The sequence below is a fragment of the Triturus cristatus genome, chromosome 2_2, assembly GCF_964204655.1.
Source record: "Triturus cristatus chromosome 2_2, aTriCri1.1, whole genome shotgun sequence".
Lineage (NCBI taxonomy): Eukaryota > Metazoa > Chordata > Amphibia > Caudata > Salamandridae > Triturus > Triturus cristatus.
Window position 1 is genome coordinate 240,842,322 of NC_140582.1, and position 27,332 is coordinate 240,869,653.

Genomic DNA, 27,332 nt, shown 5'->3' on the forward strand with positions numbered 1-27,332 from the left:
CATACTTACAGTGCCACGGAAGCTCCTTTTAGTTACTCATTTGTATGCTACAAGAATGAGGATTATTCCACTAAGGTCTATTCTAGGTTAGTACAGGAATGCACTAATGCAATGAATGCAAAATATTGCTATGTCTGCGCACACTTATCTACATCAGTGCCAGAAGAGGTTACCTACTGTAGCATGCCTTTATCCTATGTTTTTCTTGAAGTATCTTATTGTCATTAGTTTATAGGAGAGGACATTTTGAGTACTTTTATTCTAATCCTGATCTTATACTTTCCCAAGAACCATTAATAGAAAGCATGAACTAACATTCATAGCCTGGTATTATTTCTTTCACTATAGACCTATAGATAGTGAAAAGGATTATAAATGTAATCTAACCTGTTTAATGCGACCTATAGAAAAGGTTTATATAATGGCTTTAGAAGAAAGATACACTAATATGACATGTGCTACTGACCAAAAGGGTGATGTTATACAGAAGGCATGGAGGAAGGAGGAAAACAAATTTAGAAATAATATGGTCTACCCTAAACTGAGACTTTACAGCCAACACAAAGGAAAAATGTGCGTGTACATAAGATGTCCACTTAACCCCTTCGCCGCGGCAGGAATTCCGCCGCGGCGCTGGGGGGGGTTTGGGGGCAGCGCGGTGGTGCTGTGCTTGTGACGGAACCGCTCCGTCACGAGCCACGGTTGAGCTGTGCTCATGACGGAGTGGTTCCGTCTCGTCTCCGCCCACTGCGCTAATCGCCCGCACAGGCGGGGAATTAGCGCCGCGTGGGCGGAGCGGCGGCCAACGGCCGCAGCATGACGGAACCACTCCGTCATGAGCACAGCGCAACCGTGGCTCATGACGGAGTGGTTCCGTCATGAGCAGGGAAGGGGTTAAAAGAACTGGACATGTAAGGACTGTAGGAAAGTAGGATCTCCTTTCATGGTTACCCCCATTTTATGCTGGTGTTCTGCTGTTTTTCTGACTAGTCTGACTGGGATCCTGCTAATCAGGACTCCAGTCACTGTGCTTCCTCCCTAAATTGATTATGGTAAGTACCTCGGTACATTGCTATTTGGCTACTGGGGCACTCTTAAAAGTCCCTAGTATATGGTACTAAGATACCTAGGTCCTGGGTACCCCAGGGAACCCCTATGGGCTGCAGCATGTACTATGCCAACCATGAGGGACCCTCCAAACTTCGACTATGGGCCTGACACTGCAGCCTGTGTGAGTTGGTGCATGCCCCTCTCACAAAAGTTATAAGTTTACTTATATCGTACATAACTACACTAGAAACCTATAAGTCACCTCACTAGCAGGCCTTTCAGTCTCAAAGGCAGGGTGCTCGGTTCCGAGTGTGAGGGCGGCCCTGCCTGAGCAGACCACCCCTACAAACCCCAGAGTCCATTCTCCGTACTTTGTAAGTGAATCAGCAATTATGATATAGAGAAACCATGTGTGACCATCTCTAAACTGGCTGGAACGAACCTGGGCATGTTTGGTATCAAACATGTTGGAATCATAAGAGCGATCTTACAGAGCCTGACAGCAACCTAGGGCTGCTGCCGGCCAAGCCCGAGCGGGGGAAGGGAGGACAAATGGTTTCAGTCACAGGGAGGTGTGACCACCTCCCAGACAGGATTTAGTTAATTTTATTCCGGGGTGGGGACGCTTGCCAGCGCCACAGTCTTCTCGAAGAGCACAATTGGTGCCCTTTTTGCATACTCCATCTCAAAGCAGTTAAGGGAGCCATTGGTTCCCCTTCGGGCACAAAACTGGACAAAGGACATGGGAGTATCCTCCCCTCTGTCCAGCCCCTCCTCTGGGAGGGACCCCTGAATCATCCCAACCCTCTCCTGAGGGTACTTAAGGGCTTACCTGTGGGTGGGACCCTAGATTAGTCGTGGGATTCAATATGGATCCAACTCCACTTCTTTGACCGTCTGGACATCCTCACCGAGTCGTGCTGACTGTGCCGGACTGATCGCATTGCCCTTTGCTTTGGGACCAAGATTGCAACTGAGAAGACTCTGTCTGCTCCTGACCTTGTCATCCTGCAAACCCGATGCACGATCAGTGTCCGTGCTCCATACAGGTTCTGTCCTGTGGACATTTAAAGACATCCAAAGGAATCTCCCTTGGAGTGATGGAGTCACCCCCCTGCATCTGCAGGTACCGTAACACGATCGACCGGTCTTCCGAACCTGGGTTCCAAAGGACTTCAAAACACTCAGTAACACAGGTGGTGGTTCTGCATTGCTTAGGGCCTGAGTTGTCCTCTCGTCGAGTTGAGCCCTGCATCCCTCGTAGAACGCCCTGCAACCGAACCCCTATGCACTGCATCGATGCATCGCTTCATCACACAGTAACCGCATCGGTTACCACAACCAACTTGCACGAACAGAGTCGGACGCATCAAAAGGTTCTGTTGAATAGTCTGTCCCCGTTATCACTGACCTGTGCCGACGTGGTTGGTTGGACGGGCGGAATCTGTTGTCTTCAGCATTACGGTGGCTCGGGCAGAGCTACTGATTCGGTGTACCCGTACTTGAAGTTTCTTCATCAACTGACCTGTTTCATTGAACTCGAGTGGCCTTCATCTCCTGGAGTGGCATAGACTCTGTCTCCGCTGCTTTCAGTTACTGTTCGACTCAAACCCGCGTCTGGGTTCCAACTGACTCTTTCATCCTTCTGCAACTGCAGTCTCATCCTGAAATCCGCGATTGTGCTCGACAGTGGTTGTAGGTGTCCTGATTCCGAAGGTATCCATGGGTGGGGTTGCTCCTCAACCTTCTGTCTTCCACGGGATTCTCCGGGGTCCACTGGGAAGGGTCTTTCATCTTCAAGACTGCAACCGCAACGTACCCTGAGTGGTGTTGAGTATGCAGTCATGTATCCTCTTGGCATATGGCTATCATGGGGTACCTAGACTCTCACCTGCGGTGGTATCTTGGATCCCCGACTCTCTACGCCTTCTGTGTCCAGTCTCATCTAGTGCCATGGTTCGCATTCCACTATTTTGATATATGGTTTGGTCTCCCCCTGGGGACCATAGTGTATTGGTGCTGCTTACTGTTCTATTTTGAAGTATTGTGTGCATTGTCAGTATATCTCCGTTTTGGAGATATTGTATAGTGTTAGTGAGTGACTGTAATAAATATTTATTTTTATAAGTACACTGTGTGGTTCTTTTTCACTTAGCCTATACTAAAGATTGGATACTGGTAAACCAAGCTGCTTTACACCCCTCCTAGACTAAACCCGAAGGCTGCTCCCCACAGCTACCACTTAGCGAGCCTTTCTAAGCTTGTCTAAACCACTAAAATTACCATAAGGACCGTATGCATTGGTGCAAGGTGCTACACTTATATAAGTTAGCATTTTATACTAAGCCAGCCTCTCACATTGGTGGCAGCAGTGGGATTTGAACCCATGCCTCCGAAGAGACTGGAGCAGGAAGCGTAAGGAATCGCCCTCCTCTCAAACTCCCAGTGAAGATCAACCTCCTGAGGGAGATGATCTCAGCCCCTGTGAAGCCACTGTCCCAGAGGAACATGGGCCTGACCAGGCAGAGTTCTTGGGGGCAGGGGCTCTTCCAGGGCAGATTTGAGTTTGGAGCAACAGACCTGCCCCTCTCTTGAACCCCTCAGAAAGCAAGCTGCTGCTGAGGAAGCAGGACATATCAGTGGGTCCCATAGGATCTATTGGGAAGAGGGACTACTGTATTCTGAAGGCAGAGACCCTCAAGCCTGGTGCCACCAGGAGGTTGGTAATACCTCAGAGGTTCAGGGGGTTTCTCCTCTCCCTAGCACATGATATTCCCCTAGCAGGACACTTAAGGCAAAGCAATACTTGGGACAGACTTGCCCCTCACTTTCACAGGCGCCATATGGTTGAAGACACCAAGGAATTTTGTTGCTCCTCTGTCACCTGCCAAGACAATGGTAAGTCAAGTGGCACTACAAAGGCCCCTTTAATTCCACTTCCAGGGGTTGGGATCCCCTTTGAAAGGGTGGGGACAGACATTGTTGGTCCCTTGAACCCTCCAACAGCATCTGGGCACAGTTACATACTGGTTGTGGTGGACCATGCCACTAGGTACCCAGAAATCATTCCCCTTAGAACTACCACAGCTCCTCTGGTGGCCAGGGCCCTCATGTCAAGTTACATCACTGCAATGTGGAAAAATTGTGGCATAAACTATAAGTTTACCACACCGTACCACTCACAAAGCAATGGTCTTGTTGAAAGGTTCAATAAGACCCTCAAGGGTCATGGGACTCCCAGAAAAGCACAGGCGAAAATGGGATGTCTTGTTACTCTGCCTTCTCTTTGCCTACAGAGAGGTCCCATAAAAGGGGGTTGACTACAGCCCATTAGAACTTTTGTTTGGGCATCCAGTTAGGGGTCCCTTGTGTCTGGTTAAGGAAGGATGACAGCAGCCTCCTAAACAAGATATTGTGGACTATATCCTTGGCCTACGCTCACGTATGGCTAAAAATACATGAAGAAGGCAAGTAAAAATCTGGAGGTCAGCCAAGAACTTCAAAAAGCTTTGCATGACCAAAAGGCTGTCTTGACTGTTTACCAACCAGCCCAGAAAGTGTGAGTGTTTGAGCCTGTGGCCCCAGCAGCTCTCTAAGACAAGTGGAGTGCCCACCACACCATCCTTGACCAAAAAGGTGAGTCACCTATTTGGTGGACCTGGATACTCCAAGAAGTCCCGACAGGGGGCATGTGAAGTCCCCACAGGGGGCATGTGAACCCCTGAAACCTTTTGTGGACAGGGCTGGCATGAGCTTGCTCATGGCATCTGATGAGGTACAGGAAGAAGAGACTGACCCTCTCCCTAATCTTCTCTCTCAGAACCCTGATGATGGGTCAGTAGATGAAGTAGTTTTGGCAGGCAGGCTCACTGACCAGTAGCAAGCTGATTGTAGGCAAGTCCTCAATCAGTACAGACACATGCTGTCCCCGACACCCAGTCAGACCACCTGGTGTATCCATGAAGTGGACACAGGTGACAGCCTGCCTGTTAAGAGTACAATCTACAGACATCCTGACCATGTCAGGGATTGCATCAGGACAGTGGTTCATAAGATGCTGGAATTGGGGGTCATTGAGCCTTCAGATAGCCCCTAGGCTAGTCCAGTAGTCCTGGTACCAAAACCACACACCAAGGGTGAAAAAAGAGCGATGAGGCCTCAATGCAGTCACTAGGACTGATGCCCATCCTATTCCGAGGGCAGATAAGCTTATAGATACTTTGGCCTAAGCCAGGTTTCTGAGCACATTTGACCTGACTGCTGGCTACTGGCAAATCAGAGTAGCTGAGGATACCAAGCCAAAAATAGCATTTTCAAATCCTAGTGGGCATTATCAATTTATTGTAATGCCCTTTGGTCTGAAAAATGCCCCTGCCACATTTCAGAGGTTGGTGAACAAAGTCCTAACAGGTCTGGAAGCCTATAGTGCAGCATATCTAGATTATATTGCTGTCTTTAGCTCCACCTGGGAGGATCAACTGGTCCACCTCAGGAATGTTCCAGAGGCCCTGCAGAAATCAGGCCTCACTATCAAGGCCACCAGGTGCCAGATAGGGCAGAGCAAGGTTTTGTACTTGGGCCACCTGGTAGGTGGAGGCCAGGTTCAACCATTAGAGAGTAACATCCAGACCATAATGGATTGGGTTGCACTCCCCCAGCAACCCAGACCCAGGTCAGAGCTTTCTTGGGCCTGACTGGGTACTACAGAAGATTTGTCAAGGGATATGGGTCCATTTTGACTCCCCTGAATGATCTTACATCCAAGAAAATACTCAAAAAGGTTCAATGGTCAAAAGCTGTCAAAAGGCATTTCATGACCTGAAGCAGGTCATGTGCACTGCTCCTATTCTGCAAAGTCCTGACTACTCTAAAACGTTCATTGTCCAGACAGATACATCTGAGATAGGGGTAGGGGCTGTATTATCACAACTTAATGCAGAGGGCCAGGATCTACCAGTAGCTTTTATCAGCAGAAGGTTGACCCCCAGAGAGAAATGTTGGTCAGCTATAGCGAGGGAGGCCTTTGCTGTGGTCTGGCCCTGAATACGTTGAGGCCATACTTGTTTGGCACTCCCTTCATTGTTCAGTCACACACTAAAGTCCCTCCTATGGCTTAAACAGATGAAGGGTGAAAACCCCAAACTTTTGAGGTGGTCCATTTCCCTACAGGGGATGGACTATACAGTGGAACATAGACCTGGGAGTAACCATGTCAATGCAGATTAACGCTCCAGATATTTCCACTTAGAAAATGAAGACTCATCTGAGCAAAGTTAGTCTCATTTCCTTACATATGGGGGGTTGTGTAGGAAAGTAGGATCTGCTTTCAGAGGTATCCCCAATTTTTGCTGCTCTTCTACTGTTTTTCTGACTAGTCTGACTGTGATCCTGCTAATCAGGACCCCAGTCACTGTGCTTCCTCCCTAAATTGGTTATGGTGGGTACCTTGGTACATTCCTATTTAGCTACTGGGGCACCCTTGTAAGTCCCTAGTATACTAAGGTATATAGGGCCTGGATACCCCAGGGATCCCCTATTGGCTGCAGCATGTATTACGCCAACCATGAGGGACCCTCCAAACTTTGACAACGGGCCTGCCATTGCAGTCTGTGTGAGTTGGTGCATGCACCTCTCACAAAGGTTTTATATCTTACATCACTGCACTAGAAACCTATAAGTCACCTCACTAGCAGACCTTTCAGTCCCAAAGGCAGTGTGCTTGGTTCCGAGTGTGAGGCTGACCCTGCCTGAGCTGACCACCCCTACAAAACCCGGTGTCCATTCTCTAGACTTTGTAAGTGAATCAGCCATTAATATATAGAGAGGCTATGTGTCCTTACGCGATGACCATCTCTAAACTGGCTGGAATGAACCTAGGCATGTTTGGTATCAAACATGTTGGAATCATAAGACTGATCTTACAGAGACTGACAGCAACCTAGGGCTGCTGCCGACCACAGACATGATTCTGCCCTCCTGCTGCTGGGCGAAGCCCGAGCAGGGGAAGGTAGGACAAAATGTTTCCTGTCACAAGGGAGGTGTGACCCCCTCCCAGACAGGATTTAGTGTATTGGGCTGGGGTGGGGCGCTTGCCAGTGCCACATAGTCTTCTAGAAGAGCACATTTGGTGCCCTTTTTGGCATATTCCAGCTCAAACCAGCTCAGGGAACCATGGGCTCCCATTCTGGTGCAAAACTGGACAAAGGACATGGGAGTATTCTCCCCTCTGTCCAGCCCCTGTCATTCCACCTGTAGAAATCATTTTGAATGGTGAAAAGATTAGAAAGCATCTGGAGCTTTGCTTGTAATAAATACAGAACTAATAGCTATACGATTGATGGTTTTACAAGACCATCTTGCATTAGACATTTTACTTGCCGAAAAGGGTGGAGTCTGCTGGATGCTGAAATTAACTCACTGTTGCAGATACATACCTGACGAGGCAAGAGAAATAGATTTGCAAAGAACATTTCGGTTTTAGAACCTAGATTACATGAATTCAAGATACCAATCTTGTATGAAAATTTTGAAAAGGGAATAGCCACAATTGGAAACTGGCAATCAACAGCAGTAAAAGGTATACCAAAAGCTACATTAATACCAATAGTAATAGTAGGGCTTTGTCTTATAATTCCATATGCTCTAATACTAAGCTGCAAATACATACTCCGAAAGAGACAAAAAAGATTTCCTAAGAAATTATATGAAAAGAACATGGAATTACATCGCATCATGAAGACTGACTACATGAAGTCACTAAAATTTAGGTGGGGTGAAAAGGAAAAGACGAGACTCAACTGATGACGAAAGTGCACTCTGAAACAGGCTTACATGAGAAACGTAGATGTGTGATGATTTTACAATTCATCAGATGGGTAAATTGAGTGAGCTGACAATTTGTACGAAAATTTCACCACACAATTATATAGAAACGTGCTAAATATTAACATGAAAAATGCATAATAAGTCAAACGTTAGAAAATGTGCCTTTATATAATGTGCAAACATGAAAATGTTTATTTTCTGCAGAAAGCTTTAATTTCTATTGTTCTACAGTTACTTGGTGGCACTATTCATTTATTCTACTCTATCCCCTTAGGAAAATAAATGCTTTTCATAAAATAGTGATTTCACGTTATAATTGAACTCTACGGCTTGACTTTTTGTGAAATGTGCTGTTTCCTGAAAAAAAGTATTCTTTCTTTCCTCACACCATATGACTTCATTGTACTTAGATTGTTTTCGTTACCACATATACATTATGAACAAGTGTATTAATGAAAATAAAATGCTTGCTGCAGCTTACATTTTGTGATCTAACCAGGACATACCAGAGTTTGAATGTTTCAATTCATAGAATAGCTTATTGTTATACGATGGGACACCAGAGAGTTAGTAGAGTAAGCTTGCAAAAGGTTCCCATGAGAACCTATGTAGATGTAATTCTTTCTAAAACGTAGTAGCCATCTCTAACCAACTTCATGCTGATGTATATCTTTACCGTGGGAATCCAGGACGAAGACTCGGGATCGTCTAAAGATCTCTCACCATAGGATGCCAATGACACATTCACCTGTTTTTGCAACATGTTTAGCCACTTGCTATATAGTACTTGTTCCTAGTTAGAGAGGTACTCATTCCATGCATCTCCACCCTATCATGTCCCTTGGCATGTTGCTATGCTAGCCTGACTTGCCATAAGCTCCTGCTCACTGTGATTGTCTTTGTTTTCCTTGCGCTTTGTGAGGAGACTTTTCTGTTTTATGCTGATTATAGCTACTGCTGTGATTCTTTCCTTCTCACCCCTTTAGAAGGTTCCTACTGCAATATTCCAGAGAACATCAGTTAGGATAGGGACTATACTCTAAATGGGACACGCTGTTTTTATTTCTCTATGCTCATTCTAACCAATCTTATTTCTTAATATTACTGTAATCAATTTGCTATTAACTTGAATAAAAAAACACAAATACTGAATAATCTTCTGAGATAATAAAATTAAAAACTTTATACTTCATCAACCCTTTCTTTATTGACTGAACATCAAACGTAATTATTGACGTCTTTGTTGTGTAATGCTCTATTCGAAAATGGTGGTAAAGATTCATCGGCCTACAAAGGTGCGGAACTTCCAATTTCTCTAAGTAAGTTTTAAAGGGATGTAATTTGAAGACATTTTTAAGAGATTTCTGCGCTAGCACTGGCAAAACTCTATTTTATCATCTCAGAATCGTGACCACCCACAGGTGCAGACTCATGTGTGGAACCAACTGGAGCTGTCCTGAGCCGGCCCTGGGACAAAGAAAATGGCCTTAACAGCATGGAATGGTAGCGGGAGGAACAACAGAAATATTTTAAAGCGGCCTCTTTCTCCTTCTTCTCCTCTTCACTTACCCATTTGTCTTCAATATCAAGACTATCTCCAGTGGCGTAGGGACTTTAGTGTGATGGAGGCTTAGAGTTATAGAGGTTATTTCAGTGCCTTCCCTTTGCCTTTTTATCACTACTTCTTGTGGAGTCACCATATCATGTGGGGAACAGCAGTTTGTATTGGCCACAAAGAGTTCTCGAAAATCTCAGATGAAAACCTGTCTTCATACGCGACCAAGATTATTGGGCAGAGAGCCAGACCTTCACAGGAGACCGCCAATGCATCTAAAGGTCCAGAAAGATGAGATCTCCGAGTCCTAATTCCACTGGGGGCAAAAATCAAGGCCCTGAAGTGGCCAACGAACTGACCGTTGAAGTTTCAACTAATGTCCCACTTACCCTGGCAGTCAGATCAAGGAGCCCTGCCTTCAAATTAGTCTCTGTTACGGGCATTCTCACTTCTCAACAAAAAGATTCTACCTCTCCTTTGTTTCCTCCCATTATCTTTATGCCTATGTTACCCCAGGCTATATACAAAGTTTGTATCTGTCTGATTAAGTTGCTCCCCACTAAAGCAGAATTCCATTCAAACCTGGCTTGATCCTAAACCATCATGCCAGTCCACAAAAGACTTAATGCAACACACTAGCACCTCCTCTCCCAGCTTTGATTAAGGATACATCATAAACCCAGAGCCAGTAACTGTGTGAGCAACAAATCCAGTAATATGTGACATCCCAAATCACTCTGCTAGTATATGTCCATGTCACACTGTTACAGAAGAGCTCAACAGAACTACATGGATACCAACCTTCAATCTTTCTGGTTCATGCTCTGAAAGCAACTCTGTCTATGTCAGGGAGAATGGAATGTGACTTCAGGTACCACCCTGGATGCTGAATCATAACCACCCAGTTCAGACTTTCCACAAAGCCAGGGCCACACAGATTAAGTTACTGCTCTACAAGCCAAGATAGCCAGCTCACAAGACAATTCTGAACTTTTAATTGATCAGTGGGCTATTACTTGAAACTCTACAAACTCTACAAGGCATCCCTCAACAGCTGACAAGCATGGAAGAGACACAGCAATAATGACTTCACACTCCAGTCCATCTAGTATCAGAGAAGACTTTTCTCCCCTGGTCGACCTAGTGCTGTCGACAATGAGCGAGACAAGCTCAACCCTGACAAACATACTGATACTCTGGAGGCTCAAACCACTCTCATTGGAGAACAGGCCATCACATTCAAACAGGCAATACTTAGCGGTCTTCACTGAATAACTCCTGCAATGTCTTAGCAAACATAAAAAAACAATTTAACAATATCACGGAAAATACTTCAAATCTGTCAAGAATTAACAATATAATTAACTTGCTACAGCTCCTCCCACTGAAATTTGGTTTAAACTCATAAACGGTAGCCTCTGAAGGTCCATCAACCTTTGTTAAGCCTGCCTCTCAACTGGACAGTTGCAAAAACAACGATTGATGGACAGAATGCAGAACAATGTCTTACATTCACCCCAGTACAGAAATCTGGGCCTAAATCCATCGCTTTTTTCTCACCATGCCATTCCAGTTTGAGCCCAGCCATATGCAAATCAGTCTTGAACCTGTGCCTCATGGGAACAGTCCAGCCCGAACTGCCAAGCCAGGTCCTCCCTGGACTGGAAACAAGCATCCTAGGACCGGTTTCGGGGTTTCACCCCTCTTCAGCCAGGATAGCTTGATTCCAGAGGCATGGAGAGCACGGGACTCACGTCTGAGCATACCCGTCCCACTCGGGGTGACAAATGCAAAAACAACAATTGATGGACAGAATGCAGAACAATGTCTTACATTCACCCCAGTACAGAGATCTGGGCCTAAATCCATCGTTTTTTTGCTCACCATGCCATTCCAGTTTGAACCCAGCCATATGCAAATCAGTCTTGACCCTGTGCCTCATGGGAACAGTCCAGCCCAAACTGCCAAGACAGGTCCTCCCTGGACTGGAAACAATCATCCTAGGACCGGTTTCAGGGTTTCACCCCTCTTCAGCCAGGATAGCTTGATTCCAGAGGCATGGAGAGCCCGGGACTCACGTCTGAGCATACCCGTCCCACTCGGGGTGACAAATGCAAAAACAACAATTGATGGACAGAATGCAGAACAATGTCTTACATTCACCCCAGTACAGAGATCTGGGCCTAAATCCATCGTTTTTTTGCTCACCATGCCATTCCAGTTTGAACCCAGCCATATGTAAATCAGTCTTGACCCTGTGCCTCATGGGAACAGTCCAGCCCGATCTGGGTGAATGTTTTGCCATTGTGCAACATTCCGTCCATCATCTTGTGTGTTTTGCTGTTCACCCTATGTGGGAAGGGTATGCCGAGACGTGGGTCCCGTGCTCACTACACCACTGGAGTCAAGCTATCCTGGCTGATGACGGCTGATAGCCAGAAACCGGTCCTAGGATGCTTGATTCCGGTCCAGGGAAGACATGGCTTGGCAGTTCGGGCTGGACTGTTCCCATGAGGCACAGGGTCAAGACTGATTTGCATATGGCCATGTCTGAACTGGGGTGACGTGGTGAGCAAAATAACGATGGATTAAACCCAGATCTGTGACTGGGGGTGAATGTTTTGCCATTGTGCAACATTCCGTCCATCATCTTGTGTGTTTTGCTGTTCACCCTATGTGGGAAGGTATGCCCAGACGTGGGTCCCGTGCTCACTACACCACTGGAGTCAAGCTATCCTGGCTGATGACGGCTGATAGCCAGAAACCGGTCCTAGGATGCTTGATTCTGGTCCAGGGAAGACATGGCTTGGCAGTTCGGGTTGGACTGTTCCCATGAGGCACAGGGTCAAGACTGATTTGCATATGGCCATGTCTGAGCTGGGGTGGCGTGGTGAGCAAAATAACGATGGATTAAACCCAGATCTGTGACTGGGGGTGAATGTTTTGCCATTGTGCAACATTCCGTCAATCATCTTGTGTGTTTTGCTCTCAACTGGACAGTGGCACTTTGTGCCTTGCAGCCCTGCAGGATAAGAGCCTACACTCTTTGCCAACATCCGTACTTTCCTTAGATAAGCCAAATACTTGTAAATGTGTCACGATGACCCTGGAACCCAATTTGCTGTCATTGGGCAACGATTCTGGGAAGCCTTCATGCTCATATCCCGATTCAACACCTTTCAAAATGGACATTAATAAAAGACGCATGGAAAGGCTAAAAGAATTAAAACAAAAATCTAGCAAACGCAAATGGCTCCTCCATTTAAGGTCTTACTACAACTCAGCTGCTGCAAAAACTACACTCCGTCTTCAAAAGCAAGCAGCCCGATCAAACATTAGTACCCACTCAGAATATTGCATTAACTGAGGGCACCAGCCTAACAACTAAGGGAGACTCAAAAGAGATCTCTGCCTCCACAACTATTGACTCCACTGACACTTTAACCTATAGTTAAGTAGTAGCCAGGAATATCTTACCTGGCCCATGAATATCTTTGGCCATTCTGTCACTATCCAACGATCACAAGACTACTGAACATTTGACTGGTGTCCCGTCAACAAGTAAATTTCAAAGTACTAACCCTGAACTACACTCTGTAACTGATGCTATAGCAAAAACTAGGTCTCAAAGCATCAAACCTGAACTCCAGCAGGTTACCACTCAGGTAAATCAAAGCTACGCTCATAAATGTTTTCAGTCGCCATTGATGATCTATTTCACCAGGTCGCAGATAGCTTTTCACTTTTAGTCAATTAATTGTGTACCCAAAACCAGAGGTCTGATCAACCTGGTTATCAATCCCCCTGTTGTGCCCAATGCTCCCAACATGAAGTTAACATAAGGCACACCTACTGCTGTACCTCCACCTGCTTCGACCAACTCTGAGCCAAAGGGCTCATCTTCTGCAAGCATCGTAGTATTAAAGAAGTATCCGCACAACAATGTAGGTAACGCCAAAGATCAAGATAACTCTGATTCTGTTAATATCCATCTTTGTTGCTCAGAAAGTCAACGTCTAGACTTTACACCTTGTTTCCAGTCAAGGGGTCAACAAGACATTCTTGCCCGTCAGAACATCTTACAGGTGATCAGACATCTCCTTGACCTAAACTTTAGTTTCATTTGATCTTCTGATGGGGCAGTTTGTTACCGATAAAAATTTGGTTGTAGAAATAGCATCAGACGACGAGTAACAAACAAATCTAAATGTTCAAGATCTTTTCTATTTTAATCTGGATTTCTTGCCTTAAACGGCCGCTTCGCCAAAGATCAGCCGGCTAACAAAACCTTCATTATCAGAGGTTTTCGAAGTGGGGTGTCTAAGGAGCACGACATGCTCATACTTTTTTAATTTTAGAAAAACAGTTCCCCTACTTTGTATGAAAAGACAACTGTCCCTGGACGATTTATTCTGATGAATGAAATCTGGAAATGTAAAGGGTGCTGGCTTTAATTGATGTAATCAATTGAAGCTTCCTGAAGACACACATTTATTCATTTTGAGAGGTATTGTAAGGTAGCCCTGCTGTGAAATGTGTGCTTTTACAAGACCATGATAAAAATACTGGGTACAGTCTGCGTATTATTAAAATCTATATTTTGGAAGCACTTTTTGATCTTAATCTTTTTTACACATTTTGTAGCAGCCTATTTTATACTTTGTGTAATGCAAGTTTAAAATAATGACAAACATGTTCACGGTGCTTTCTGTCACAGACTGATGCCTTTTAGCACTAAACATACACAAGTTACTATTTTCCACTGCGGCAACTACGATTCAATTCTGTAGTAGCTCTCTGGTGCAATGCAATAACTAACAGAGGTTTCATAAAGTTTGACAGTGAATTTCCCACTGATTAACAAAACGTGTGTTTAATTTTCATTTAAGATGTACCCAGGGCTTTAAGTGGGATGAACAAACTGGGGGGGTCTCTCAAAGGGGCGTGGCCAATGTAATTAAGGGCGTTGCTTAAAAACGCAAGCTAAAACTCTGTGCTTAACTTGGTGTGCCGCCCGACTTGTATTTTGCTGTTTCTGTCATTGCATCCAGATATATGATACAACAAGTAACATCTTACCTTCAACAAGTCAGGTCTATTGGCTTTGTCAATGGTTGTTAGTTACATAAGATAAATAACCAGCAACTATGGCTTGTATATATTAATTAAAAAGTTTCCGCTTACAGCTCCGGGGACACCATAACAATGTTGATACTCCTGAGTTTAAAAAGAGAAGGGAAATCCAGAGAGAAAATGACTCTCTTTAAAGGATTTCCCTTCCCCTACAACGCTCATCCATGTCATGCCATAACTTCTCCACTAGTGAGAAGTGAGCAGTGTGAGCACGCGCACATGATGTGCCTACTGTCACTGCAGTCAGGAAAAAAACGGACCGCCTGTGCCAGGGCAAAAACCAGAGCCCGATAGAGACCCGTTTCAAGGCCTCCTTTAAAAAAACTGAGCACCGGTGAGACCCGGCCCACTTAAAGCCCTGGCTGTACCTTATTTTATATGCAGTTACCTGAAGGTGACAGCCCAACAAAGTTACAGAATATTTTGTATTTTTTAACCACGCCTTTGACCACTCCACCACGCTCACTCACCTCGCCCCCATTGCGCACAAAATCACAGTTCCCATTTTATTTTAATGCAGTTCGACCATTGAGCAGTGCTGGGACTATTAACTATATATGGCCCTTCACAGTGCGTTATACTGTGTGACTATGTACTAGAGGAGCTGAAAGATTTTCTGTTTGTTTACAGACACAGAAACCATGAAGCATGAATAGAGCTATGCATTAGTCATATCTCTCTCAACTAAAATAGCAGGCTGAAAAAAAACAATTTAGAGGGAAAAAATGCGTTGCTTCCTCCATTTTCGTGCTGATCACTTTGATAGCCCGCCCCTTTTCCCAACCCTAACTTGTTCTTATTGAAGAGCGGTCGGAGTGCCCGAGAGATGTTTATTTAATACGGCAAGTTATAAAGGTGCGCTGAGTTGGGCATGCCTGCGTCTCACGAGAAGGAGCTGGCAGCGCCCCAGTGTGTGGGCAAGGCTGAGTCATCGCTTCGAGTGTTTTGGGTGCGGGTTGGCACCCTGCCACTGGCTTCTGGTTACCAGGTTTTATTTTAACTCCTTGAGGGAGGGAGTGCACGGCCTTCTTTCTGCACGAGAGGCGCAGGGCTTCCCCGCGCGCTAGATTCCTGCAAGCGCGAGGCCTCGTGACCTGGCAGAGATGGGGGTTTACTAGAGATAATTGCGACTCGGTCTCGCTTGTTCTTTCATTTGCTTTCTACGCCAGTCACTCAGTCTACCTTCAGGGGAAACACTGTTTGCTTTCGTTGTTAAAAGATCTTGAATTGCCAGCAGAGGCTTGGCACTGCAATACGTGTTCCTTAGATGTGGTTGCCAGGCTTCCAAATAAAAGCTCTTACTAAACAATGTCTAATTTTACATTTTTGAAAAGCATGTTACTACCAGGCGCTTTGTGTCTGTGTTGGATGCTAGCGTAACCATGTTATTTTACAAATATAGGTGTTTTTCTTAGTAAGAATCCCAGAACACACCAGTCTCCGAAGGTGGTCTGCTGCACTTTTTGATGGCGTAAAGAACACGTTAGAAGCAAGCCAAATTAATAGGAACAAGTTGCTATCGGTTCACTTAACTACACGTGGACGATTTTTTTTGTCTGTGCTGTTATACACCGAGGGGACATTTAAACTAAATCACTCATAACAATGGTGTGCTATTTTGCACCTGTTAATTTTGGGTTGGTATTTTTGCAGGAACAAAATAAACTTTTTTGTTTTTGTACATTAGACAAAATAAGAACGTTGGTTGTTGCTCTAGCAGAAAAGGAGCAAAATAGTCCCCCCTGATAATGTGTACTATAGTTCTAAGAATTCATTTGGAGTTGTGGTAAAAAATATAATTAAAAAATGCACTGATATAGCCAATACAGCAAATACGCTTTTGTTTTTTAATATGTTGAAGGGCTTCTTAATGGAAAGTGTGTGATGATGATGCGTAGGAAGATTAAAGGAAATTCAGTGGTGCAATTAATAGGTGGGTGACGAATGCACTCTTTTGTTCATCCATCCACGCACTCACTTCCTCCACCCATTCACAGAGACATTAATCCTATTCATGCATTCACTAACCCATCGTTCATCTATGCACTCACCTGTCCATCCCTTGTTGCAACCTTAGCTTTATTGTCATATTCCTCCACTGACCCATTCGCAGAGCAATTAACTCAACTGTCCGAAAGTGTCCCACTCTGGGATGCTGATGGGCACAGACGGGCCTGCCTTTGGGGCACCAGCGGCGTGCCCGCTGCACGTATCCGTTTGTATTTGGAATATATAGGCTAATGCCTATGATGCAAACTGGATCGCTAACGCACCTGAGGAAGCAGAAACTGCGTGGGTGGAAGTGAGGAGCCTGATAGTAACCCCAGCCCTCCGCACAATCGGCGTATCAGCCACGGCGGACCTGGACTGGAGGAAAAGCGAGATGCGAATCGGAGTAGCTAAGGAAGTGTAGGCAAGCAGAATCAAGTAAAGTGCAAGTGTGCGTAGGTAGGAGAAATTGTTGAAAAGCACAGAGTAATTCAGCCACACATATACAATTTTAAAAGTCTTAAAAACCTAGCAGCAGGGCAGAAAACACTAAATCCTACTGCTGTCAGCTGCACGCGTCCATTTACATCGGGAATATATAGGTTAATGCCTATGATGCAAACTGGATCGTTAACGCAGCTGAGGAAGCGGAAACTGTGTGGGAAACAGGGGCTCAAATTGGATCATAAATTCAAAGTTGTTCTGAACAGGGGCCCCCAAAATATGTTTGGCCCAGGGCCCCCAGAATCCTTAAGATGTCCCTGTCCCACGTTACACGAGTCCTATTGGCAGGTATAAATGTGTTCCCAAACACTTACAGCTGGATAATCCCCCGGCCGCACGGGTGGGGGCCGGCTTTGGTTGTGGGCCCCTGGGGGCCGTTTTTGTTACAGGGCCGTTTTTGCAGCATAGCTGCAAAATCGGCCCTGTAATAAAATCGGGCGAAACCCGGCCTTGGCAAAGAGCTCGGCCGCACCCCCAACCCCCGGTGGGGGGGCCGGCAGAGCACTTTGTCAGGGACGGTTTGGGTTCCCAGTCCGGCCCTGTGTGGAAAGAGCAAGCAAACGCGATACCTTCCATTCCTCACAGCAGAATGCAGAAGCGCCTTGCCAAAGGAAAGCATGCATATCACAACAGCAACAGATTAAAACGGCAGCTCAAACTGCCTGCTTTAACCTGCTTTAAGTAATTGCAAATCGAGGAACACAGATTTGCAGTCTACTTGCATATTTATGTTCGCTTTACCGTTTTCTACACGGATCGATATTCATCATCATCATTTCTTTCTTTGTTTCGGTGTGTACACCATAAAAGAACAAACATATAAATGCAAACAATGCTAAAACAGTTAAGAAAAGCTAAAAGTCAGGATAAAAACAATTTTGAATTAAAAATTCTTTTGGGGTTTAAAACAGTGAGAAGGTTAATCACATAGCTTAGTCCATGGTTAAAGATTAGGAAAATTCATCCTAGCCCACCACATGGAACTTAAAAAACGCGATACCGAATAGACAAAAAAAGTTCAGTATTATATTTTAGGAGCCTGAATGCTTCTTTACAGTGTGTACCCTGGCAGAAGAAGAATACATGGAGTTCAGGCTCCTCTTCCGCGCTACACGCAGGACACCCCAATGTAATACCAGTGGACCATTTGTTGGTGAAGGAACGCAGAGGGAGGCAGCCATGCCGAAACTGCACATACAGTTTCCTGGCTAATGCCGGTCGAATTTCGTCTAGGCATGGCTCAATGTTATATGTAACCTTCACTTCCAAAAATTTGGATGTAAGAGATCCAGAGGTAGAATCTTCATGGAGTTTATCGAGTGTGCGCGCCCTATAGCTGGTAGCTAGTTGTTTGCGCGGGGTTCTCAAACAGGCTTTGTCTGGATTTTCCCATAAATCATCTCTGCCAATGAAACAAAGGCTTTTCCTAATATAAGCAAACCATGACAGTTTACCTATGCCGGGGAGTCTCAAGATTTCTAAGAGCTCAGATCTATATTTGGCCAATTCCGGCGTCACCCAGAGGCGGTGCCAAAAAAATAAAGGTCTGCAGCTAATTTCCTCTGTGACGGGTCTCACCCCAACATCCATACGCAGTGGAACCAGAGGGGAGTACACCAGTAAGCCGAATTGCTGCCTAAGAAAGCTGTTCTCTGTTTTAACAATAGGGCTAAGGTGAGAATGTCCCCAGAGTTCATCCCCATATAAGGCAGCACTCCTAAGCTGAGTTTGATAAATCTCCATGACTAGGCTTGCCGGCTTGTGAAACGGCTTTCTATAAAACTTGGCCAGACCACCTGCAGTCGGAGTCAGTTTAAGATTAGACTTGGCTATTTGGGGCCCCCACGCCATATTTTCAGTAAGTGTAAGGCCCAGGTAGTCAAATGTAGATACCCGCTCAAGAGGGGTGCCATTCATGCATGGGTTAGGGCGGGTTGATCTATTGGGGTTGAAGACCATAAATGTAGTTGTTTGGATGTTGATCTCCAGCCCCCTAGACCTGCAGAACTCACAAAACCCGTCTAAAATTCTCTGAATTCCCATAGGAGATTTGGAGACGAATAAAGTATTGTCAGCAAACATCATGGCCGGACTTTGCTTGTGCACTAGTTTGGGGGCGTCTATATCCTTGAGTTCTCTCAGTGCACTTACCAGTCCATTGATGTAAATGCAGAACAGGGTAGCGGCGAGCACACATCCCTGTCTTACCCCCTGTTCATGGGGATGGGCGGCGTGAGTTCCCCATTTTTCCCATACCGGATTTGGGCAGAATTGCCAGGATGTCGAAAAGATAGTAGGGTAGCCAAAGTTCACTGAAACCCCCCCACAGGGCATCTCTTTATTCAGATGTACTGATGTATTGGGCTGGGGATATGCACAGTGTTTAACTATAGCCTGTTGTTGCATGTGGGGCCCACCGGCACTTATTTTTGGGCACCCACAGTTGTTTTTCCTCTTCAGACATTAACCAAGAGCAAGGGAAAGAAAAAGACAAACAGAAGAAGGAATAAGGAAGAGAAAGATACAAAAAATCCAGTGACAAAAGTAGAAAGCATGGATGAAAAATAACCTACAATGGTGAATCAGAGGGACATGGAGAGTATGTATGGTGGCGTAAGAAAGAGGCATGAGGTGGAATCAAGACTAGCGAGTCATAGTATCCAGCAATGCTGATATTCATCAGCACCAGGTGTGGGCTTCTGAGAAATACTTTGGGCACCAACGTTTAAGATGCCATAGCACACACCTGGGGTGGTAGGCCGACTCACAACTCTGGCGACATCCGAGATGCAATGCCTAATTCTCTAATTTAACTGTATATGTAGGTGCGGCCCCAGCATAGAGGGGGGCCCAAGTCAGACATCTGCATTGAAAGAAAGCGGGTGTGCTAAACTTTAAACAGCAGGTGTTATTGCAGTATTGTCTTTAAATTGCTGAGAGTGTATAACAAAGAAAAGAAAGCAGCACATGGTTGACGCTGTTAGTGCCCAGAGACGTCAAGAGCTACATCTTCGTATGTCAGTGGTCAGGGCTTCAACAGCAGCTTCTGTGCCCGGGCCAGAGTGATACACAGGCATGCGGACTCTGGCAAAAGTGCCCACATTCTAAAAGTGGCAATTCAAACACAGAATTTAAAAAACGCCTTTACCAAAAGGTGCGTTAATAAATTCTATGTTCAGAGAGCCTAAACTCAATTTTCTTATCTTGTCCCTACTGCAAGTTACACATGTAAAAAATGTTACAGTGCAACCCCAATGATAAGCCTAAGGGACAGATAGCCTTTCAATAGTGAAAAACGAAATACACAGTATTTCACTATCAGGATGTCTCACACACACACCAGTACATGTCCTACTTTTCACATACACTGCACCCTGCCCATGGAGGTACCTTGGGCCTACCTTAGGGGTGCCTTTCATGAAAGGAAATAGAAGGTTGGGGCCTGGCAAGTAGGTGCACTTGACAGGGCAACATGGCAGTTCACAACTATGGGGTCGATTCCGATCCTGGAGAAACCGGGTACGAACCGTCGGTCGGAGCGTCTTCTCCGTCCGACTCATACCCGGTAAAAACACCATACAAACATGCAAGTATGATTCGTACGGAAACACCATTTCCGTACGAGTCGTACAAAACACCGACCGACACAAAAACACATACAAATGTGATCCGGGACGGCGCGTACGTGACATGCGGACGGAGTTAGGCAGCTGTTTACGTACCAGCAAGTACGATTCGTACCGACAGCACTCCGGACGGCTATATTTTTACGGCACACAAAAAGTGCCGGTAAAGCTAAGTACGCCGCGAAGCGTGAGGAAAAGGGGGCCCGGTACGCGCCAGACACCCCCCCCAGCCTCCCCCGTATGTCCGCGTCGTACCCCCAGCCCCCCGTATGTCTGTGCCGTACCCCCAGCCCCCCCGTATGTCCGCGCCGTCCCCCCAGCCCCCCGTATGTCCGCGACGTCCCCCCAGCCCCCCATATGTCCGCGACGTCCCCCCAGCCCCCCCGTATGTACGGTGCAGACCCCCACCCCACCCCCGTATGTACGGTGCGGACCCCCACCCCCGTATGTACGGTGCGGACCCCCGGTCCGGGGATGTGTCGGACACTTTTTCCGACCTGAGGACGTGTCGGGTATATTCCCAATGCGATTCGTATGGTGTTTTTTACATACGAATTGTACTTGCCAGTTTGTACGGGACTTGCACGATTCGTACATAAAAAAATCCGGATACGATTCGTACGGGGAATATTTCTCCAGGATCGGAATCGACCCCTATGTGTGCAGAAACTTCAGTGGTAGGTCTGAGACACATTTACAGGGCTACTTATGTGGGTGGCACAACCACTGCTGCAAGCCCACTAGTAGCCTTTGATTTACAGGCTGTGCACACCGTGCACTTTACTAGGGACTTACCAGTAAAACAAATATGCCAATCATGGATAACCAATCATTGTCACAATTTATACAGAGAGCATATGCACTTTAGCATGGATCAGCAGTGGTAAAGTGCCCACAATCCTATGGCCAATGAAAACAGGGTCAGAAAAACAGGAGGCAAAAGGCAAAACGTTTGGGATAAACCTGTCAAAAAAGCCAGGTCTAACATGTCCTGAGATGTAACCACATATTTCCACACCATGTATGACACAAGGGTTCACTGACATAATATCGACCCAACAGTATGGAAAGTGTTGGATAGCGGAGAGGTAAACGTTACTATTACTCCAGAGAGTGTAACAGTAAGGAAAGTGTTGGATAGAGAAGGGGGAAAAGTTACTATTCCCACACCAGTGAGTGCAACAGTAGGGAAAGTGTTGGATTTCGGAGGGGTAAAAATTAATATTCCCACTCCTGTCAGTGCAACAGTAGGGAAATTGTTGGATTGCGGAGGGGTAAAAATTACTATTCCCACTCCAATGAGTGCAACAGTAGGGATACTGTTGGATAGCGGAGGTGTAAAAATTACTATTCCCACACTTTAATGAGTGCAACAGTAGGGAAAGTGTTGGATAACGGAGGGGTAAAAATTACAATTTCCACTCAATAGAGTACAACAGTATGGAAAGTGTTGGATAGCGGAGAGGTAAAAGTTACTATTACTCCAGAGAGTGTAACAGTAAGGAAAGTGCTGATTAGCGGCGGGGTAAAAATTACTATTTCTACCCCAGTGAGTGAAACAGTAGGGAAAGTGTTGGATAGTGAGGGTAAAAATCACTATTCCCACTCCAGTGAGTGCAACAGTAGGGAAAGTGTTGGTTTGCGGAGGGGTTACAATTAATATTCTCACTGCAGTCAGTACAAAATTAAAAACAAAACAAACATTAACAACAAAAATATTTAAAAAACAAAGTAAATAAAAAACATATATAAATATGTTAAAAATTAAAATACAAATATATTTAATATTAAAACAATTTAAAAAACATATTATAATGTTAAATACATATGACAAAACACCTACAAATATTATATTAAATACAATAAAAAATAATTGAAAACAATAAATATTTTTAATTTAACAGTATTAAGAAACAAAAACATTGATTATTACATCAATTTTTGATTTCCTACCCTATAACACCACACAATTCACAAACCACATCTAAATGTAAAAAAACAGTACTTCCATAATTAACATAATTAATTACCAATAAAGAAATATTATTAATTAAAAAACAAATTAACACTCATAAAAATTAATTATCTGCCCACACTTTACCCCTATAATACCCTCAATCCACAGCTAAAATTAAACTGTTATAAAATGAATTACAAAATTCAAACTTATTTTCAATTAAAAAACAAGCAGTATTTAATAACTAATTATAAAATAAGTAATATTATTATACTCCCCTTCCTTTACCCCTATAAAAGTAAAACCCACACAAATAAATATAAACAAATATCAATTAATTAATATTAATGAGCAACTAATTTTTAATTGATTAAACATAAATTACTTCCCACTCTCTACCCCTCTAAACCTCACAACCCACACCTAACATAATTACACAATTTCCATATTTATTAATCAACTAATTAATTATTATTAATTAATAAGTAATTAATAATTACTTACAAATAAATTACTTCCCACCCTTTACCTCTATAAACCACACAGCCCACACCTAAAATTAATTACACACTTTCAATAATAATTTACAAATAATTAATTAATATAAATTAACAACTAATTATTAATTAATCAAAAACGACTTCACACCCTTTACCCCTATAAACCCCGCAGCCTGCACCTTGAACAAATTACATAATTATCATAATTAATTAGCAATTAATTAATTAATATTCATTAACACAATTAACACTATAAAATATTAATTAAATAAATATTATTAATTAAAAAATATTCATTAAAGTATTATAATTAAAATTACTTCCCACAATATTCCCCTATAAACCCAAATTTTAATTAAAATACAATTGATAACTACTAACATTTTAACACATATATTAAAAAACATAAATAATACTTATACCAAAAAACATACATTACATACATTTAAAATATAAACTAAAATACATAACACTAAGGGGCCGATTCCGATCCGGGTCGGAAAGCACTCCGACCGAGTCGGATCTGGAGTGTTTTCCGACTGAGCCGGACCCCTACAGTCCGACGCGCACGTATGCTGTCGGATTCGGTTCGGTCGGACTCCCATAGAAGTCAATGGTAGCCGGTCGTACGACGCGTACATGGGCTCCCATTGACTGAATGGGTACGTCTCGAACAAGTGCGCCCCCTACAGTGGGTACGCGTCAGTGCCACCCGCACCGTACATGCCTGTGTTGGGGAGACCCTGTGTCCGAGTCGTAGGGCTGCGGGTGTCAGGGACCCCCAAAGTCCGAGTCTGGGAGCTTTTGCGAGCTGGACACTCTGGCTCGCACAGGCTGTCCGACGCGTGCATCGTACTGGCTCGGTTGCAAATCGCATCCATTGCACGCCACGACCGGGACGTACAGAGCGGTTCAGACCCGGACACGACTCGGTCGGTGATTTTCATGTAGCTCGCATCGTACTTGCTCGCTCGTACAGCTGTACGAGTCGGCCGGAAAACACGCGTACGGCTCGTTGTTTTTCCGGCCGAACCCGATTCGGTGCCCTTCCGACCGAGAGAGGAATCAGCCCCTAATTAGAAAATCGATATTTTAAACAACTATGGGGGTCATTATGATGGCAGGACCGCCACCACCAGCTGTGCAGCGGCGGGCCCTCCGTCCATCTGACTGCCAATTTCCCCCTGCCACATTACGGTGGCGGGGGAATTGTTTCGCAAGCATGGCGTGCGCAAAGACCACCCGCTATGCTTCATTCATAGGCAGTCATTACGATTGCCTGGAGGAGCGGACAGATGGAGGTGAATGGTGGCAGTGCCTAGCAGGCACCGTCTGCCAGATTACAAAGCTGCTCAGCCAGTCTTTCCATGGCAGGGAATGGATTTGGGGGCCTGTTGTGGGCACCCTCTGTGTGGTGAAAGAGTGGTGGTGCACTGAAAGGAGTACCCATGGTACCCCCCTGCATAACCCTACACAAAGTGGCAGGCACTGCGTGGTGCCTGCCACGTAGTGCAGGGAAATCCACTATGTGTCAGTTTTGCATTGCGAACGGTGCAATGTTAAGGGCCCTGGATGCACCCTATGGGGGGCACATCGTAATTAGCTTAGCGGGACCACCGCCTTACTGGCGGGCAGTCCCAAGCACCGCAATGATGGTGGGCAGACATCGTAATGACCCCCTATATTTTTGCAAATGATAATAATGGCTTCGATATTTTTAAAAACAATATTTCTTACCTTAAATGCGATATTTTTGACCACGACATTCTTGCTGTCGATATTTCTGTGTCACGATATTTCCAACTCGATATTTGTGTAGGTCTACATTTCCAACTCGATATTCTGTCTGCATACCTGACACAAGACGATCACTCAGTGTCCATCTGGCAGCATCTGGCTTGAGGGGTGGCCAGATGCCCTTTTATCTGAGTGCGGCATGCCATTCTCTGCTTGAAACTCCAAGTGGTTACACTGATCCCTCCCATCAGCCTTGTGGATCTATGCAGACCAGCCTTCCTAATGCTGCTGGTGTTCCCCTCTCACAGGCCCTCATACCACAACTTATCCACACTGGGCACGTGACCTATGTGTAAATGGCCAACCACTTTAGGAGAATCTGTTTCCCAGCAAACCAATCTCAGTTTCAACTTAGGGGCCGATTCCGGACGCAAAACGAACCGACCGACACGGACCCGGACCGGCTACCAACCGACACGGACCAGCACCGTATGACCCGTGCAGTACGATACAACGCGAGTGAATTACAACCGACACGTACGGAATACAAGCCGTACGACTGAGCCGTAGGGAAAATAGTGATCCGGCCGGAAAACCGAAGCGATTTTCACCGACCGACATGAACCCGGAATGAACCCGACCGACCCGTACCCGTGATGTCCAATCTGCGCAGTACGATGCAATGTGTGTAAAACCAGACAGACTCGCACGGAGACCAAGCCGCACGACCGACACGCACAGACAACCAGGCCCACAAGCAATAGAGAACCTTCGCGACCGACGCGTATGAAACACAGAAGATAAGCAGCGTGAACGAGGCGGAGAAGCCCACACGAGACAACCGCAGCGTCCGTTTCCGTCACATGAACGTCTCCTTCATGCCTACAAAACCCAAAGAAAAAAGACAAAAAAAGGACCAAACAAGCAATGACGAAGCCAATAAATATAAAAAAAAAAAATGGGACAAAGACACACCCACAACTCCAAATATAAAAAGGACTACAATCACTACATCATCCCTTGTGAACAGAAGACACAGCCAGCAGCAAACACCATTACACAGCAACCACACATACACTCACAACTCACTAATCACACAACCCACACACCATCAGCACCTCATCCAAAAGCACACACACGTACAGCCAACAAAACCAACACCAACCCACCCTCACTTGCACCCTCACACACACATCCCTCACCACCACCACCCATCACCATGCCCCCAAAGAAGAATCCAAAGTTCACAGATAGTGAGTTAGAAGTGCTGGCAGACGAGATCATCAGAGTAGAGCCACATTTGTTTGGTACATTGGTCCAAAGGACCCCCATGTCACAGAAAACCAAGATGTGGATGAGGATTGTGGACAAGGTGAACGCTCAAGCACCAGCAAGGCGCACAAAAGGACGATATCCAGAACAGGTGGTATGACGTGCGCAGGAGGTTCAAGAAACTCATCGAAAAAGATCACACCCTGAGTCAGTGCACCGTCGGTGGCTCTCCTGCCAAACCAGTCTACTTCAGGACCTGGTAGGAGAAGGTGCAGGACATCCTACCACCAGAGAGCGTCCATGGGCTAACAGACATACCAGAGCCTGGTGAGTACACAAACGACATACCCAAGATTGTGTGGAAAGGGGACAGTGAAACCATGCACCGAAAGCAAAGCTACACTAACCAATAGATAATCATCCCAAGATGTGGATGCCAGTCAGACAAACACAATACCTGCCATCTCATAGTGACTTGGAACTGTGTCATGACATGCACCAACCTACAAACAAATAGAGCAAGCCAGTGGCAAAAAGCTAAATAGACACTGCCAGACAGTTTGTCACCACAAACACACTACCTCACAGTGCAGCTGACTGACAGGAAGGAATAGTGGGGATGCATGTGAAGTGAGTGTATCCAAAAGCATGATGGGGCCTGTAGTAACAGATAATGCTCCCCCTCCTGATTGGCCCATCAAGACCTCTCTGAAACATGCCCACATCACAGGGAGTGGAAAATGACTGACAAGATGGCTGACACTTGGTCCTGCTGTGGGGAGCACAAGGCCCTGGTAGGGGTTGTCTGCAAATCAGAAGCAGGACACCACTGACTGACATCCTGAAAGACAACTTGCATGCCCTACAATGGAAGCACGTTTCATGATGGGAAGGAGGACTGACAGCCCTGATCACACTTACCAGCATGTGGAGACACACACCCCCTCAACACAAACTCCACACAACTCACCGGGTAGAATGCATTGACCCACACCTCAGTGAAATATCAGCAAAAGATACCCCGTACTGGGTGCTGCTGTGTGAAGCACAGGGGCTCTCTTTGGACTTGTAGCCAAACAAACACCAGGATTTCACCATCTTGCCATTGCTGTCACACCTCCTCACAGGGAAGCAGAGTCAAGAGGAAGGAAGTATGGGCATGATGGGAAGGGGGGTGCAGCCAA